This window comes from Montipora capricornis, chromosome 10, assembly GCF_036669925.1.
Source record: "Montipora capricornis isolate CH-2021 chromosome 10, ASM3666992v2, whole genome shotgun sequence".
Classification (NCBI taxonomy): domain Eukaryota; kingdom Metazoa; phylum Cnidaria; class Anthozoa; order Scleractinia; family Acroporidae; genus Montipora; species Montipora capricornis.
This window is the reverse complement of record NC_090892.1, coordinates 47,375,454-47,382,333: the sequence shown is the minus strand read 5'-3', so window position 1 is coordinate 47,382,333 and position 6,880 is coordinate 47,375,454. Positions and strand designations below refer to the sequence as shown.

Sequence of the window (6,880 nt, the reverse complement as noted above, 5' to 3'; positions counted from 1 at the left end):
TTGAAGATCGAAAATTTAATAATTCCTTTCACTTAATTTATTCTATTTAATAGCCACCGTATGGCGGATGCAAGGTAAATAGTTAAACTAGCGCAAAGTGATGGGGTTGGAGACATTAGTGTAGAGAATCTAGTCTCTTAGTTTTGCAAACGTGCCTTTGCATTGAGTGAAAACTTAATGGCTCTGACGTTTTTGCTCTATTAAAATGGGGTACGAAGGATACTGGTTAGGAGACTAGAGTAAGCTCGTTTATAGCAGGGAACTCGGAGTAAGTTAGTAAATTGCTGGCGACATATATGCATGGGATGTGTATCTTTATAACCCCGGAGAAACTAAAAGATTGTGGAAATACTCAGTTGCATAAAGAGAGTCAAAGATATCGACAGAGTATAGTGGTATTAAAGGATTTAAAAGGCTTCACTTGTGTCGGGCTAACAGGCCGGAAATTTTACAAGGGGGAAGTTTTTAACCGCGAAACCTTGTCGCCACCTTTTGAGGAACAACACAGAAACAGTACTATAGCACAGTAGAGTTGCCTAAAGTAAGTGTTGAAACTAATTTCGAAATCTCTTATTTGCAGTCAAGCATTATAAGTTTGGTGATTAGTTTAACAATCTCGCACAACAATTTCAGTCAACCAGAGGTAAGATCATGCCAACACGAGCTTTCTCGGCCTTGGAATCAATTTTTTTGTTTCTTTTTCTTTTTTTTTTTTTTCTTTTTTTTTTTGAGTCGTGATTGGATTATTTAACTTAACGCGTTGTTTAACTACGACCAGATGGATTTTATTTCAAAGAATTGATTTCAAAGAAATTTTTTCTAAGTTTAAAATAACATCAGTCTTAACGGTTTATGGATATTTCGACGGCTGGATCACCATATTCTTTTGTGCAAATTTCTTTGCACCAATCTGGCGACACATTTTCATAATAAAGATGTCCTGCTGTTCTCACCGCACTGTAGTAAGACTCTGCACCAGTATTCTTACATAGTTTGACCTTGTCAAACCAGTTCTTGAAAAAGCGCTTCCTTCCTATCTTAACTTCGCACAATTTGTACATGTCTGTCTTGAATCTCTCATCACAATCCTTCTGCGACCATCCCCAGCGTTGACCCTGTGAAAACATTTTCGTAAATTAAAATTTAACACCTCCATCTGTTATAGGTCAAATCCGGGCTCAAGTTTAACCCTTTTTTTACCTCAGTTAAATTGGTGATCCTCGTTTTCCCTAAGCTGAATATGCACTAGACCTAGTTTAAATCAGCAATCAATCCCCCATAAAGGATTGAAAACCCCTATACCCTCCATCCAGCTGTGTCTTACGCATCTCAGCACATCTTCTTAATGTTTCTTGTCAACTTATCGATTTCTGTATTCCTACACTTATCCATTCAATCTTAACATAGCAAAATAGTAAGGGAACAAAGAACTGTACTATGTACTTACTGGTAATCGAACTCAGACGCTCTAGGTCTATAGTCGTATGTTTTCACCACCACACTGCAACCACGAATCGAACGTGCTCAACTTAACGCTGTTCTTTTCATTATTTACTTTTGTATAATAAGTCATAATTGATAGCCATGTATAATAAGCAAAACTAATCCTAACCTTGATCTAGTTTTTCTTTCGGCTTAATTTAGGGTCCATAAAGAGTTTCTTCAATTCATTTGAGTGCATATTCAACCTAGGTAAGTGAGGATCACCAATTTAGCCTACAGGTAGAAACGGAGTCAACCTGAAACCTGATTTTATCCGCAACACATCCACCTCAGTTTCCAAGGTCTTGCCCTGATTCGCTTTAGGGTCTGGTACTGGGATGAGGGAGTAACTTCTTTTTATTTCCTCAGGAAAAAAACCCTGTTCGTCAGAAATTTTAAGGAAACGAAGAAGAAATCTTATTCGGCAAGAAATGTCCTTTGTGCTTTCTTGTATATGTCAGTATAAAGATTTTCAAGTTCGAAAGAAAAGCAGTTTACAGCACTACAGCGATATAATGGCACATCCCACTCACCCCAGGCCCTTTCAGAAATGGTGCCCTTAAGAGATATGCAATTTATTTTTCTTACGCAGTTATAGCAGACATCATGCTTATTGCAAGCGTGCTTGAAGGTGCTCTTGTAAATGAAATCTAAGCCGAATGGGACACTACAGCCATTGTACTTCACATAACAACTGGACTGTGACGTCACTCCAGTGAATAAGGCCAGCAGAATCAACAGGTCAAAAACACAGAATCCAGTCACTCTCATGCTCCAAGTCTATGGAATGAGAAAAATATTTCAGATTAATTTTCCAGAACGTTCTTAGTCGTGCAAAGGAGTTCGTCTAAGCAGTAGAGCACACACGTTTGTTTGCCCGCTCAAGATTTACATTACGGCCTTTTCCCAGAACAAGTGGTCCTCACTAGCAAATATAAGCAAACGCAACATACGCAGACTCCTTTACTTAAAGTTAATTGGTGTCTTAAGTTTTAGTTTGTAAGTAAGTAAACACTTAAGTTCACTAGGGTAGTAGTACCTAATAGTGTTATAACACCAACAAACTTGTGGCCGTTTTAAGTGTCTATGAAGTAAAAATTAATTATTACCTATTTGAAAGAGTTTCCAAAATAATGAAGAATGGCCTTTTCTGTTTGATTTTTTTTGGCATACAAATTAGCAAATTGATGATGTGATCAGTGGTTCAACTGGAAATCACTGAAGAATATCTGATTAAAACAGAAGAAATAACAATATGTATTATAAAGCAGAATAAGTTGAATATTCCCCATGCATTTTTAAAGATAAATCTCCTGCATCTTCATTACGCAAGAAAGGGTCAGGAAACCTTCTGTAAAAGAGCTCGCTGAAAACACAAAACGGGAAAAAAAAGTTAATTTCAACGCATACTACTGAACAAACCCTCTGCTAACTATATAGCCCGTAGCCCACAATCACGGGAGTTTTTCTTGGGGTGACCGAATTCTTATTTTTCTCCATGAGCAGGTTTCCTTTACAAACCCTTCAAGAACTGTAAAATTCTCAAGTCTGCGGTTTTTGACTGAATAACGTGTCGACAGTTCAGTTTCAAAACCGAGAGTTGACGTTCTTTGATACGAAATAATTCCAGGACTCGCTTTTAGAAATGTCAGTTGAAAACCAAGCTTTAGTGCCTTGCATTACTTACGTATAGTCTTCTATATTGTTAGCCTTGCTTCGTTTCGATTCTTAATTTTCTTTTCAAGTTGGTGACAACACCAAGTGTTCAAATGTAATGTACTGTTTTGCACCTTGAAATAGAGTTAAGAGGAATTTTAATTGTTAACATTATGATTCTAAAATCGATATTTTTCAAAGCTGGGTAAATAGTAAGAACGTTACTACCATGTCCTTTGACGGACAAGCTGTTGGAAAATCGTAATCCTTTCTCAAGAATTTAGGTGTAAGTTGTTAATTTAAGGATCTCGGTTTATTACAACTGGAACGCAATAAAAAAAGTGAATTAATAAAAACTAAAACTAAATCTGATCAAGTGATTAAGTTGTTCTCTAACAGCGTCAATCGAGAAAAATTGTTTGGTCAGCTGTATCCACAAGTTTAAGATTTCCATTTCCTCATGCGTTTAGGCCTTATATTTGATAAAGGTTAACGAGATAATATCAAGAGAATCTGTTATGAGATGAAAGGAAAAAATATCATCGCAATTAGATACTGAAGATCTTAAGCCCTTGCAAGCAAAATCAAATGCCACCAGTGAGTTGTAGTCCGGCGGTTTAGCGAACGGCTACCGGTATTTCACCGTCAAAGATAACCGAACTTTATCTTTGGCACCAAAAATTACAATAACAGTATTAACCACACAAAAATAGGTCAAGTTGCACCAAGACCTTAACACAGCCACACGCGCAAAGAGACAAAAAGAATACCACACCAACTAGTGACCGGTGGAAGAGAAATGAAACTGAAACTATATCCGCTTATCACAACGAAGACCAGTATAACATCCAAAGTAAAAGACGAACAAATCGACTTTGTTGTCTGGAATTTGTCCGTCCAGTCAAACAAGTCGACCTAAGTCCGACTTGAATTCACGTAAATCCCCCCCGCCCCCCCCCCCCCTCCTCCCTCCCAAAACAGGCCTGGAAAATGGTGGGCACTTGGACAAAAGGACAAGAGAAAGTGAGCTAATGTCCCCCCGCCCCTCCCTTCCAGGGCAATATTTCCATTTTCATGGATTCATGGATGTAGCTCAAACTTTGTGAGGACGGTAATGTGCACTTAACAGACGACCGCTGCTTAATTTGAAATTTGAAATTTGGACTCTCGGAAATGCGTTTACCTCGATTTTAGGAGGTAAATTCAAGGTCATTTGTGATGTTCTCATCAACAAAAATTCAATGCTTCTGTCCCTTTACATCACAAAAATGTGTCTCGTGCCGATTCTCCCGAAATAATAGTGCTTTCTTCAAACTTTCACTCGGTCGGCCAGAGTTTGATGGAGTAGCTTCAGCAGATGGGAAGAATTTCTTTATACCGAGCATCTCATAATCACCTTCCCTACTTTTTCCCGTATACATTACACAATTAGATTGACATTATTGCAGGCTTTACCTCGTTGTAAAAACCTGTGAAACGTTTTCTTTGTTTTGTTAGCTCGTGGTAGGGTTAGGTTATTGTTTGATGTTTTTTTGCTCTTTTCTTTTCCTTTGTGTTGCGTCATCTGTGAGTTTCACAGGTTTTTACACCGAGGATGAGCCTTATTTCACGTAAAGGAAGTAGTCCTTTACAAACCCTTCAAGAACTGTAAAAATATCTCTGGTTTTGAATAATATGTCGACAGTTTTCGACACCAAGAGTTGTTCTTTCATACGAAATAATTCGAGGACTCGCTTTTAGAAATGTCAATTGAAAACCAAGCTTTAGGGCCTTGCATTACTTATACTCTTCTATAAAATGGTTAGTCTTGCTTTGTTTCAATACTTTATCTTCTTCTCAATTAAGTGACATTATGAAATGTGTTTTGCAACTAATCTTCCGAAATAGTTACCTGGGCACTTCGAAATATTAGAGGTAAGAGGAATCTTAATTCTTAACGTTATGATTCTTTAATCGAGAACGTTACTGCCATGTCCTTCGACGGAAAAGCGTAATCCTTTCTCAAGGATTTAGGTGTAAGTTGTTAATTCAAGGATCTCTGTTTAGTCCAACTGGAACGCAATAAAAGATGGTAGTACAACAAGTAAATTAATATTCTCTAAAACTAAGTTTGTCACTGTTCTGTAAATACGTCAAAAAACCATTAAAAGAGAGGAAAGAAAAGTTTGATCGATTGATCAAGTTGTTGCCTAACAGCGTCAATAGAAAAAAATTGTTTGGTCATCTGTGTCCACAAGTTTAAGATTTCCATTTCCTGATGCGTTTAGGCTTTATATTTGATAAAAGTTAACGAGATACCTCATCAAATGAATCAGTTATGAAATGAAAGGAAGAAAGATCATCGCAATTAGATTAAGCAAACCTGAAAGACTCCAGGCTTGAACGGAATTTGAATCCATGATCAGCACCAAGTCGTTCACCTCTTTCGGGATAAAATAACATGAACTCGCATTGAGCAGTTCCCTGCTCCCAGCTGGCTTGAAAGCTCACGGTTGGCAGAGCAGTGCAAGCGCATCCGTTCGGTAATGGGTTAGAATTCCGTTCTTGCCTGGATTTTTTTCAGGCTTGCTTGTAATTGCTCAAGTTGCGATCGTTCTAACTTTTAGTTCCCCAAGTCGTCTCGTAGTCCAGTTTCGGTGAACACACAAAACAGTTGCTTCCAGCTCGTTGATTCATCTTTAACTTTGTCTCAGACTCAGGCCTTAATTCAAGAGATTTAAAAGGATCGCCATGTCTCTTTGTGCTCGTGGTGCTGTATCTCATCCTGGTGTTACACTAATCTGAAGAAATATTAAGTTATGTGAAATCGCAACCAGCCCCGAAGAGTGGCTACATCATTGATGCAGTGGTAGCTATCTGTAACAGACTTACCCTACATTCCTCAATGTTGTCGCCAATTAAAACCGCAAGAGGAATGCCCTTCCATAGGTAGATACTACGAAAACCACCGATCTGTGGAATGGGTGGGAATTTACGTGTGTCTTCCCCACCCACTGTCGCTTTTAAATAGTTCAAATTCTTAAGAAGTAACGGCAGAACTGAGCGCATATAGAAGGCTCTATAATCGTGAAAAGGCTCTCGGAGAAGACTTGAAATTGAAGATTATACAAGACATTATCGGGAAAGGGGGAGACTTCATCACAGGTCTGTTTGTGGGAATTTTTTTTCGCGATTGCCAAAGAAATCAGAGATAAATTTTGAAAACGTGTTTTTCCATTGTTGCGGTTGTCTTGTACACCTTAAGTCCGTGGGAAAGGAATTTCATCAAAACGTTTAACCAAAGTGGGCGGGGCAATAACTCGATAATTTTGGTCCATTCCACAGATCGGTGGTTTTCGTAGTAACGTTAACGCAGATTAGCACCAACAACAAAATTTCGCTGCAGTTATCTTAAAGACTGGCTCTCAAATTAATGGATGGACTGATTATGTGGTGGAATCCCTGAAAGCAGAGAACTGTTCCAGGAAATGAGACACACCCCAATTCCGAAACAGCCCTTTAGTTTTTTCTCCTTAAGGTTTTAAATATCACTTGTTTCCATATACACAAAAAGAGACATTGTTAAGGTGAATCCACTTTAAATAACGCATCCGTAAAAATAACAAAGGGTTTAGTGCCCAAGGAAAGATTTGTGGAGTAACTTTTTCCACCAAGTATGAGCTATTACTGGTATTCTGTTTTGTCGTTGTCGTTTTCTTTCTCTTTCCTTTCGTTTTTGTTCTAGTCATAGGTCCTCCAGGCA

At 38.2% G+C, this 6,880-nt stretch overlaps 1 long non-coding RNA gene across 1 annotated transcript; it reads right to left on the bottom strand.

The window, feature by feature from the left end:
• Positions 1 to 3,287, bottom strand: LOC138019864 (uncharacterized). The gene is made up of 4 exons (XR_011126245.1): positions 3,170 to 3,287; positions 2,592 to 2,711; positions 2,071 to 2,262; positions 1 to 1,115 (listed from the first exon to the last, which is right to left on the bottom strand). It is a non-coding gene; the product is annotated as an uncharacterized lncRNA (long non-coding RNA).
• Between the last annotated feature and the right edge of the window lie 3,593 nt (positions 3,288 to 6,880).